The following is an 11,709-nucleotide window of genomic DNA, read 5'->3' as shown; positions in this document are numbered from 1 at the left end:
AGCAGAAGTTGTGAACAGTTGAGCCAAAAATCTCTGTCGCCTCTGGTTGATCCGCTCTCCTCTCATCCCTCTCTCCAGAGATACGAGACAGAGTCCGTGTCAACATCTTTTCAGCACCTCAAACTCTTTTCTGTCTTGTAGTTCAGTTGTTTTTTCTAGCTCGAATATTCAGCTTTCTTCCCCCTCACCTTAAAACTGCTAGCGCCGTGTTGCCCCATGGCGATCGTTACGTTCTCTCCAAGTTATTTTTTAAAGCAGCTGCTCGGAATTGTAAATCCAGCGCGCGATCAGAGCGGAATCTGGCCAGATGATTGGCTCATGAGCTGAGACAAACCATGCACAGCACAGCACGTCTTTTATTTGCGCTGGAGTTGTCATAAACCCTGAGCGCTTCTATCCGAGGCACAAGGGTGGGTGCTTACACCTTGTGTGTGTAAAAAAAAAAAAGCGTGTTTTGTCAGGTAACCAAAATGTAGGCTACTAAATGTGGTGACATCACAATGAATTTTATTATTTAAAAATAGGATGGATTCAGCATGAGGTTAGTCCAAAAAAAGTTGCATGCTCAAGATGGTAAATGAACAGTACGAATTTCGTATAAAATTAAAATTTTACAATCCAGTTTTTTAATAAATAAAGCACAATTATATATGACATTTAAAATACTGGAGGCTACTGATATAGAACATAGAGCAGTTTCATCAAAATGTTGAATTAAATATTTTAAAGATTAGTTCACTTCCAGAATGAATATTTCTTGATAATGTACCCCATGTCATCCAAGATGTGTATGTCTTTATTCAGTTGACGAGAAATTGAAGTTTTTGAGGTAAACATTCCATGATTTTTCTCCATATAGTGAACTTCAATGTGAGCTAAAGTGTTGAAAGTCCAAATTTCAGTTTGTATGCAGCATCAAAGGGCTCTACATGATCTCAGCCAAGAAATAAATGTCTTATGTAGGGAAACGATCAGCCATTTTCTAAAATAAATAAATAAATAAAATGTATATACTTTAACCACAAATGCTCATCCGTGATGTAGGTGGAAGTACCGACCCAATGTTTTCAAAGCGAACGTGCAAAGAAAGTCTAATGGCCTTTACCAAAAAAAGGTCAAACAATGATGTTGGAGGAGAAAATTAGATTTTGAAAGATGTGTTTTTCTAACCTGATCTCATGAATGTGCGTTTCAATGGCACGATTTTCTATTTGCGTACTATTTGTTTGCAAAAATGGACTTTGTTGTGCATATGATACGCAATTGGTAGGTGTGGGCTAGGTGCGTATTATATGCACGCCAACAAAGAGTGAATCATCTGCACACAATAATCTGCATATTATATGCACGTCATACACGTGTGTATGCACACCAAAGTCAGTTTCTGCACTCTAAAAAATGCTGGGTTAAATACAACCCAGCGTTGGGTAAAATATGGACGAACCCAGCGATTGAGTTGTTTAGACCCAGTGGTTGGTTTACTGCCCAGAAGGTTCAGTTAAACATTTAACTCAACTGTTGGTTGAAAACAACCCAGCATGTATTCTGTCCAATATTTACCCAGCACTGGGTTGTATTTAACCCAGCATTTTTTAGAGTTTGCGTATTAATTACACGCAAACCACACACAAAAAATAGTGCTATTAATATGCATTTGCAGGAGACCCTCCCTTTTGAACTGGTAGTACACAGAAGAACAAACCACACGTGACCTTTCTAACATGATTATGTAAGGCGCGACACACATCACAGAGCTAGAGCAGGGTGAGCATTTGTGGTTAAAAAGTTGTTGTTGTTGTTTTTTTTTGGAAAACGACCAATCGTTTCACTAGATAAGACCCTTATTCCTCAGCTGGGATCGTGCCCTTTGAAGCTGCATTGAAACTTCAGTTTGGACCTTCAACCCATTGGCTCCCATTGAAGTCCACTATATGGAGAAAAAATCTGGAATGTTTTCCTCAAAAACTTTAATTTCTTTTCGACTGAAGAAAGAAAGACATGAACATCTTGGATGACATGAGAGTGAATAAATTATCATGACATTTTTATTCTGAAAGTGAAATAAACCTTTAAAAGCACGTGCATTAAAGTATAGCCAACAACACATGAGGTCAAGGTGCAAATTAAAAAATTTTAACCCCACAAAGGACTTTAAAACAAAAAAGACCCACAAACAAGTCATAATATTGCCTAAATGGGTAAAATTTATAAATAGGGTACGTGAAAAAATACCATGTCAAAATAGCATATATCTCTAAAACTGCTTTCTATCTAATAAATAAATTCAATTCAGCTATATGAAAAAAAAATATATTGAACTGAGTGTTGTTTACTGAATGTTGTCTGCTAAAATGTACTCTAACACGTAGAATAAAACGCACTGAAAAAGTTACAACAGTGATTACCAATCAGAAAACTGAACAAGACTGAAATAACAGCTCGCTTTTAAAAATAAAACCTGTAGTCAATTATATAGGGGTTCAAGTTATTTTTGTAACTATAGCAACAGTAGGGCAGGTGCATTTTATTTCAGCATCATCATTAGTCGGTTGAATGTATTTGTATTATGTTGATGGAAGTATTGCATGGGGAAAAAGCTTATTGATTTATAATATTTAAGAAAGAGGTCCATAAAAATGTTTAAAATATATATACAAGTCATGTTGTAATGAATCACACACTCACAAATGCACTGATTGCTGCGAATAGTTCAGCTGGGTAATAATTCATAGCAATTTAATATGATTTTTACACCAAAAAACCTGAGGCTGTTTTTGTACTCAATTTACTTTTGCACTCCTTTACTTGTGAAGTCATTTTGTATTTCAATGACTTGTGAAGACAACATCAAGTATAATTTTACTCTTAAGTGAAGAAGTCAGTTAAGGATCAGTGGACAAATACATGAATCATGAAAATCACAACATTTTCAAGACTAATCCTCCCACCACCTCAGTTCTGACCTCACCCACAAAACACCTGCCCAAGAGTGCTACAGGGATGACTTATTTTGCAGTCCAAACCCCGCAAATGAATTTTAGCACTTAGCACTTTTAGCACTTCTGGTTCCTTTGTCCAGATGTCAATTTGTTTTTTGTTTAAATGCCTGATGCAAGGTCTGCAGTTAACACAAGCTCAAGATGTTTTCTTGTTTTATTCTGCGACAAACTATCATGTGATTTTTAAAGCTCTTATTCGTCTTGTAATAGGTGCTTGCTAACAAGTGGTTAAATGGGACTAAGAGGTTATCTGGGACTTGCCGAACAGGTAAACAAATCTACTCCCTTGTCTGCTTTTAAAGATTTGTCATGTTTATAAATGTGCTTTTGAAAACCTGAAACATTCAGGGAAAATGTAAAAAAAAAGAGACTGAAAGTGTTGTCAGCGATTGTATTCAAAATTCATAAAAGGTTATCAGAATTAACAAAATGTAAAAATCAAACTTTGTTGCTTACAGAGCTCATTTTCTGCAAACTTTTTTTCCCCTGAGGTGAACCAGGGTGATGCTAACTTCTACACTAGCCTACAAAAACAGTTATCACTGCAGCGCTTTATTGATTCTCAAGAGCTGCCTCAGCAACGAGCGTCGAAACACTGCAGGATCCCAGCGACGCGCTTTGTTTGTCATCACAGAGTAAGATTTCCCTCCATTCCATTGAACAATTAACACACCGGGAAGCCAGAAAATAGCAATAAAGTATTGCATTATGTAGTTGATTTTTTTTAAAACACTATGTGAAATAGCTTTTTTAAAATGATGTTATTAACTGGTATCAAACGATGAAATTGAAATTGAAATTGCAATACAAGATGCCAACACAGTCTCGTGGCAATTTGTGACTATGTTTTAGTGAATTTCTGGCTAATTTGATCTGCTTACTCCCCACAGATGCTTAGGGTCATCAGTGGGTTTATGGGTGGACCTTAATACTTACTTTTTATCCTAAAATTTTGCGTTTTCGTACTAATCAAATTGCAAGAATTCATTAAAAATAGTCAGCTCATAAAATAGTTGCATTTTCTCATGAGATCAAGTCTCCACATTGAATAATTGGGACACATATCAACATCGCCACCAATGAATAGAGACGTCAAAGTCTGTGTATATACCAAGATGGCTCACTCACATTACAATAAATGGGAGAAAGTGCATCGTGAAACATGGAGGAACAAGTCCTGCATTATAAAAGTCAGAATCTTCAGTTTCTACAGATAAGCACTTGGGACTATACATGCGCATTGGCTGGACCAACATAAATATACACAGTTAATATGAGATTTTGTAACTGAGTTTGACTAGGAGTTTTTGAGACTTTGTTATTTCCCCATGTAGATCATTGGTCTTGCATGTCCAAAATAGCTTCCTGAAGGTATTGCAAATATAGCCACCAAGTGAAGTGACTTTCCTTAAAGGGGACTTTGAATATGTCCACAGAATTGATGATTTCTGGCAATGCGAGTCAAATCAACCTGCTGGTAGATACCAGGGGCCTCATTTATAAAGTGTGCCTATGCACAGATTTGATCTTAAAGTGTGCGCACGTTTAAATCCACACCTGTGCTCATATTTATAAATACTGTCTTTGACGTGGAAAAGTGCTTGGCGTCATGTCAGGGTCTGAGCAGACATACACACTTTTTCTTGTTGGAGTAGGCTACTGCAGGTTTTTGAAAATGTAAGCTGTTCTTGCAGCTTGCTGTTCTAAATTATGATGATTGGTGAACTTATATTATGTTAATGACATTAATTAGGAGTCGTTTACAAGCCAGAGAGCTGAAATCATGTAGTTGCCTGCAAATTCAAGATCATTTGCGATTTTCTGTTTTCTGTTCGTACGTTCATTCTATGAATCACACGTATGCATAATCGAGAGATGATCGCAAGATCAAATTTAGGATAGTTTCTGCGCAACATTTTATAAATGAGGCCCCAGAACAACACAGTTGTGAAGGAAAATAGCATGTTTCTACATTGACAGCTATTCAAAAACTACCATGTTTTCTGACTAAACAGACTGCAGGTACTTTATTATATTATAGAAGCTGTTGTACCAGTGACAAATGTTTTTAAGGCTCTTGAAAGTGTAATACTTTTCCCTGTTTGCTACCTTTATAGTGATCAGTAATGTGACAAATACTCCAGAGGCTCCAGCTTTTCCAATTCCAAATGTCCTGCAGCCGAGCAACTGCCATTTGTGGCATCTTTGGGTTGAATCATACTTGTTTAATTTTTAGCTGTTATTTAAGCAGTATAGAATATCACTAACAAGCATGACAGTCTGACACACAGGGATGGGCAATATTTCAAATACATGTATTTCAAATACATATACTCTTTATTAGACTGCTGATTTCCTGTATCAACTAGTTCAGACATGCCACTTTCATTCACATGAACTGCAGCTGTATGACTCCATCTAGAATTGGGTAATGACATTTTCTGGATTCCTGTAAGGAAAGAAGGAATAATACTGCCTTTGATTGCTATCAAAATTTCCTACTTCAAATTTCAGAAGTCCTGATTACAAGCTTGTCACATTCAAGTGATTTGCTGTTGGAAAGAACAGGAATTGTGGAGGATGCCAGGTTTCCTGGGAAAATCTTATTAAAACCTTAAATTCGTAGATATGTAGCATCCCATTCGTTGACAACTATATAAACAATCACAGATCTTTATAGTTAGCTTGTTGATGATTCTGGATTTTCAGTCAAAAACATGCTGTTTTGCTGTGTATAAAACATACAAAATGCTTGAAATGGTTATTGCACTACTATGTGCATAACTTTAACATTAAAGAAAGGTGATCTTGATTCTGTGAGAAAAAAAGCATACCTGTCCCAGCAGCAAATGTTTTCCCCTTCACCATATTTAAAGTTTATGGTCTGCACAACTCAGAAACTTGGGTATAAAAATTATAGTAGAAAGTAGAAAATATGACAAAGGCATTCACGTCCAATTTCCAACTAGAAAAGTCATATTTACAAAAAAATAATAATAATAAAATTAAATAAATAAATAAATAAAAATAAACAATTGGGATAGCCTGTGAAGGCAGCATAAGATAAGGTGAGGATGTCATGGTCGGTTGTACTTGTTGATTAAGGTTAAAATGGAAAACCATTCAGATTTGCATTTAGTTAGCAATAGCATGAAGGGGAAAAAAAGAGCACTAGCAAGGGGAACATTAGAACTAGTCAGTATTGTTAGCCATGGCTTCCTGTTTCACAGAAATATAAATAGGAGGGAAACAAAGCCCAAATTCCCTTAATCATCCATCACAATGAGAAAAAACAAAGAATATATTTCTGATGTGCAGCAAAAGATGATTAAGGTTCACAAATTAGTGAAGTGGCTTTAAGAAAAGACCTAGAGCAGAGAAAATTCCCATTTCCACCATCAGGGCAATAATTAAGAATTTCCAATCAACAGAAAATGTTATGAAACTGCCTGGAAGAGGACGTGTGTCTATATCATCCTAATGCACGGTGAGAAGGAGAGTTTGAGTAGCTAAACACTCTCCAAGGACCACAGCTGGAGAATTGCAGAAAATAGTAGAGTCTCGGTGTCAGAAAACCTTAAAAATAATGTGTCAAACAGCATCTACATCACCACATGTTGTTTGGGAGGGTTTCAAGAAAAATTATCCTAGCTCATCCAAAAACAAACTCCAGCATATTCAGTTATCAGACACGACTGGAACTTGCTTCTATGGTCAGATGCAACTAAAAAATTAGCTTTTTAGCAGCAAACACTCAAGATGGGTTTGGTGAACACATGGGATAAAAAGTACCCCATGTGTTCAATGAAATATACTGCTGTAGTTTTGATGTTGTGTGCCTATATTTCTGCTGGAGCTCCTGGACATCTTGTTCAGACACATGGCATCATGGATTCTATCAAATACCAACAGATAAAAAATCAACAAGTGACTGACTCTGTTAGAAATCTTATAATGGGCCATGTTTGGATCTTCCAACGAGACAATAATCCTCAAACCTCAAAACAACACAAAAATGGGTCACTGACCACAAAAACAAGCTTCTGCTATGGCCATTCTAGTCTTCTGGCCTGAACCCTACAGAAAATGAGTCGGGTGAACTGAAGAGAAGAAACACCAACATGAAGCTGGGAATCTAAAGGGTCTGGAGAGATTCTGGATGAAGGAATGGTCTCTGATCTCTTGTCAGGTGTTTTCTAACCTCATCAGGCATTATAGGAGAAAATTTTGAGCTGTTAAACTGGCAAATGGAGGTTTCAAAAAGTATTGAATAAAAGGGTGACATTAATTGTGGCCAAGGTGAATTAGAGAAAAACATTTATTTTATAATGATATTTATATATATGTATAAATTGTTCTAAAGGCATACTCACGCTAGGCACAGTTACCTTGTACTAAAGGCCAAGTGTGATTGTCTTTTCACTAACAGACAGATATCAGAAGATTATTACAGAGGCAACTGAGGTTAATGGTGGAATTTGCAGCTTTACTCACAAACTACAATACCCGTTAATCAATAAGATGAGAACCAGACCCATTATAAATCTAAATGTACTCAAAATTAAATTAATTGAAAAGTGTGATATCCAAGTAGTAATAAATATTTTTTCTGTCATAATGCATAGCGCATACAAATAGCACGTACAAAAAATGTGTACAGCACCAGAGCCACCTCTTCAAGCGGGCCAGGGCATGGTTAAATGAGCCGCACAGGAAACGGTACAGAGCAGTCAGACTTGTGAAATTAACTGGACTTTGAGGGTCAATCGCGCTCAAGCATGGATCAGAGTGTGAGTACATCCTAAATCTAGCAGCAGATAGCACACCACAACTATAACCATAACAGCACAAAAATGATGAATGATAAAAACATTGACAGCCATTTGGAATCATTTCTGCTTTGAAGAGCTTGAGCATTTAAAGTGACAGATGACATCACTGCATTGTATGCTTAGAATACACTAATATAGTTATCTTTATAATTATCATTCTTGGTGTAAATAGGCCTTAATAGTGTTAATTTACAGTACCACTTTACAAAAGAATATTATTTCCCTCTGTCCCTCTCTAACACTACTGAGTTCAGTAATACTGGACAGAAGCATGTGTAATTATTCTGCATTGATCTAAGCCTTCTCGCCCATGGACACTTGGGTCTGTTGAAAATATCCTTAGGGTATTTTTCTTTATTCCCACTACAAAGTATCATAAAGACTTGAATTGGCACTGCTTGGCAATGGTATATTCAAAGAAAACGTGGGAAGCTGGAAGAGTGTCTGAACTGTGCTCTATATTTCAGTCTTCACAAGCTGTTAAAATAGAGAAAACAAGGTAACTCTTATATATGAAATTTGCAGGCATAACATATTATGAAGCAACAGTTTCTGCTGTGTTTTGCAACAGTGCTGTGCCTTTCAACTCACCACAAGCATCTGTTGGAGACTTTTTCCACATTGTAATGTATTAATTAAGCGTTTTATCACATAAGCACCAAATGTTGGCTGCAATACCTATGTTTTTTATCCAGTATAATCATCAATTGTTTATAAGCACAAACCCTAGAGACTGAGGAAATGTGTTGGATAACAGGGATGATTAGACTCAGTGTTCTCAAGCCGAATCACACTGGTACATGGATCTCCATCACTGCAGGAGATCAGTTTAATGAGAAGACTGCTATCTGTAGAGGACTTAAACCAAAGAGCAGAAAACATGTGCTCTGATCCCATTTACACTAATTATTCCAACAAAAAAAAAAGACAGAATTTTTTTCCAAAGAGAATTTTATATCTCCCCTTGCAAAGGCTGTTTTAAATACATTATACACAGGAGTTTCAATTGTTTTTAGGCTTTCTATTGTTTTTCTATGTACAGTAAACATGCACCAGATGGACAGATTTGACCACTGTGCTGGGGTCTTGTGCCTTAAGTACCATCTTGCGCATGACAGCATTCTAAAAGCAGGGTACTTAAATTAAAATAAGTTCACTTAAAAAAAATATACATATATATATATATTTAGACCTTGCTTTTTCTTTAATTCCACTTGCCTGCATTTTGTGGTTTTGCATTGTACTATGCAGCTTTTCTATGCAAACACGTTTGATGGCACTCGTGATTTTTGCATGTCTCATGTTACAAAAATGCTGTGTTTAAGTTAAAATTTCAACTTCTAAAAATGTGTCTCTGGACCATGTGATTTTTTAAATTCCATTACCCTGCACCTTGTGTTTTTCTGATTCTCTATGTAGGCGTGCTAGTTGGACATGTTTGACCATTGTGCTCATGTGGTGCTTTAAAATTTTCTTCTATTCCACTGCACTGTGTCTTACGATTTTAAATGCAAAAACATGTTATAAAACGTGTAGAAATGAAGCTTTATACTGCATGCCTTTTAGACTTTTTCGCCAAACTGTAAGGCAAATGAATTGTCATTGAGTAAGCAAACCCATAATTCACTGTGACAAGCTCAGTGCAAAAAGATTTGTGTCACTATACTTGTCAAATTCCACTGAATCAGTAGAAACTCCTGTGCACTTCAAGTGAATTGCTTATGTAGTTTGCTCAAAAAGAGTCTTATATGAAGTTCCATTTCAGCTAGGATGCTGCCTTAGGCAGTAGAAAGCAAGGTAATTAGCTATATTTTGGAATGAAGCCAAAGTGTTAGAACTGAATTCAGATCTTGACCCTCATGTTCTATGAGCTTAGAGCTGTCGTACCTTTGAGGTAAACAGCAGTATGTAGGAAATCCATGAGTGACACTAATAACCTGCCACTTATTTATAGATAGGCTGACTAAACAGGCAGATTCAGGGGGAAAAATGGGAAATTGGTGTCACAGACTCTGAATCCTTGCAGTGCAGTTTTTTCTTATGAATCCGTAACCCAAACCTAGCCATGAAGAGCAAGTCAGGACGACGCTTTGTGGAAGGTAATGGGATCCTATTCATTTTTTCTCTGCAATCTCTAGGCTTTTTGTCAAAAGTGCTGTTCAAAAAAGATCCTTTTTATGTGAACAAACAAGTGAATGCGTACATCTTATCATAAAACGTTACTGTGCTTTACTGGACCCGTCTTGTCAATTAGTGTGTAACACATACTGCAGGCTTTGTGTTAGTCAGAAATAAAATATGCATAAAACAAACAAATGCAAATATGATTATGCCTGGATTAGATAATTGCCATGTATCTTACTTTGGTGATTTAAGGACACCATGGAGTCGTTTGGATTCGTTTGAATAGCTGAAGTTATTTACAAGCTGGAACATGGCTCCAAGCTAAAAGCCTATCAGACAGAAAGTACAAAACAAAGAATAACAGAACAACATAATCCAAACTAGCCTCAAGCATGCCTTTATTTCAACAAGGTGCTCTTTTTCTTTGTCTGAGGAATTATTAATGAGCTGACGATAAGTTGAAACAAATAGATATTACATAACAGTTATGTTTGTATATTAAATATATTTATATATAATATAAGAATATGAATATATAATTGTATAAATGTAAATATTTGGAAAATATATACTGTATGTGTATATCTCTATATTCGGGCTTTCCCCCACAGCCTTCTGCCACTATCGGCAAGCATATGCCGTTATGTAAAGATAAGCTTGCAGCAAAAACCTCTAGCAATGTCAAGTGTGTCACTCACCCTCAAAACCAGGTCAAACACAATAAATACCCTATATACAGACCCAGATTACCACAGCCAGATCGCCACAGCCAGATCACCCTGCAGCCCAAGACCGGTTGCCCACTGAAGCTAAGCAGGGTTGAGCCTGGTCAGTACCTGGATGGGAGACCTCCTGGGAAAACTAGGTTGCTGTTGGAAGAGGTGTTAGTGAGGCCAACAGGGGGTGCTCACCCTGTGGTCTGTGTGGGTCCTAACGCCCCGGTATAGTGACGGGGACACTATGCTGTCAAAAAAAAGAGCACTGTGTTACGTCCCACGTATTTTTTTAATTCCCTGTCTACACATGAGATGTATGTGGTCCACTTATTTATTTGGTGCAAGGTGGTTGTACTTAGTTTTTTTCTGTTTTGCATTGTGTTTTGTACTCCCTCTCTGGTTGTTTTTTTCCCCTCTCTGTCGTCCCTTCAGACAGGTATGAGTGTCAGCTGTGCCTAATTAAAAACCAAGCTCTGGAGGTGACCTGATTGGTTGATAAGACGGGAGCAGGTGGATAAAGCTGAGGTAGAAAGCCAGGAAGTGGAGTCCTTCCTCCTGCCCGAGCATATGATTGTTGAGCCTGTGTGTGTTGGTTGACTGTTGTGAGGGCCTAAAGCCTGGGTTTGTGTTACTAAGTAGTTTTTTTTTTGTTAACCAATCTAATCTGACTCTGTTGAACTATATTATCCACGTTTCTTTGTCTGTATTTAATTTTGGAAGAGGTGGACGCCATTTTCTTTTGCTAATTGTGTTTTCTCCTGTTTTTGGTCAGATAGGGAGTGAGGTAAAGTTATGTTGTTTATTTGCTTTTTCTTTATTCAGGTAAGATAGTTTGATCCTCCCCCATTTAAACTTCTTTTGTTTGTTGTTTTGGCCTGGTCCCATCTTGAAGGTTCTTGCTTCCTCTTTTATGAAGCGTCAATAAAAAGAAGTCAATTGTTATATCTCAAACCCGTGTGGTGATTGCTGGCTGGGACAGGAGTGATGACCTCCACTAAAAGCCTTGTTACATTTCTTTTCCCAGACGGGGAAGAAATG

The sequence above is a fragment of the Barbus barbus genome (genome assembly GCF_936440315.1).
Source record: "Barbus barbus genome assembly, chromosome: 47".
NCBI lineage: Eukaryota > Metazoa > Chordata > Actinopteri > Cypriniformes > Cyprinidae > Barbus > Barbus barbus.
This window is presented reverse-complemented; position numbering follows the sequence as displayed.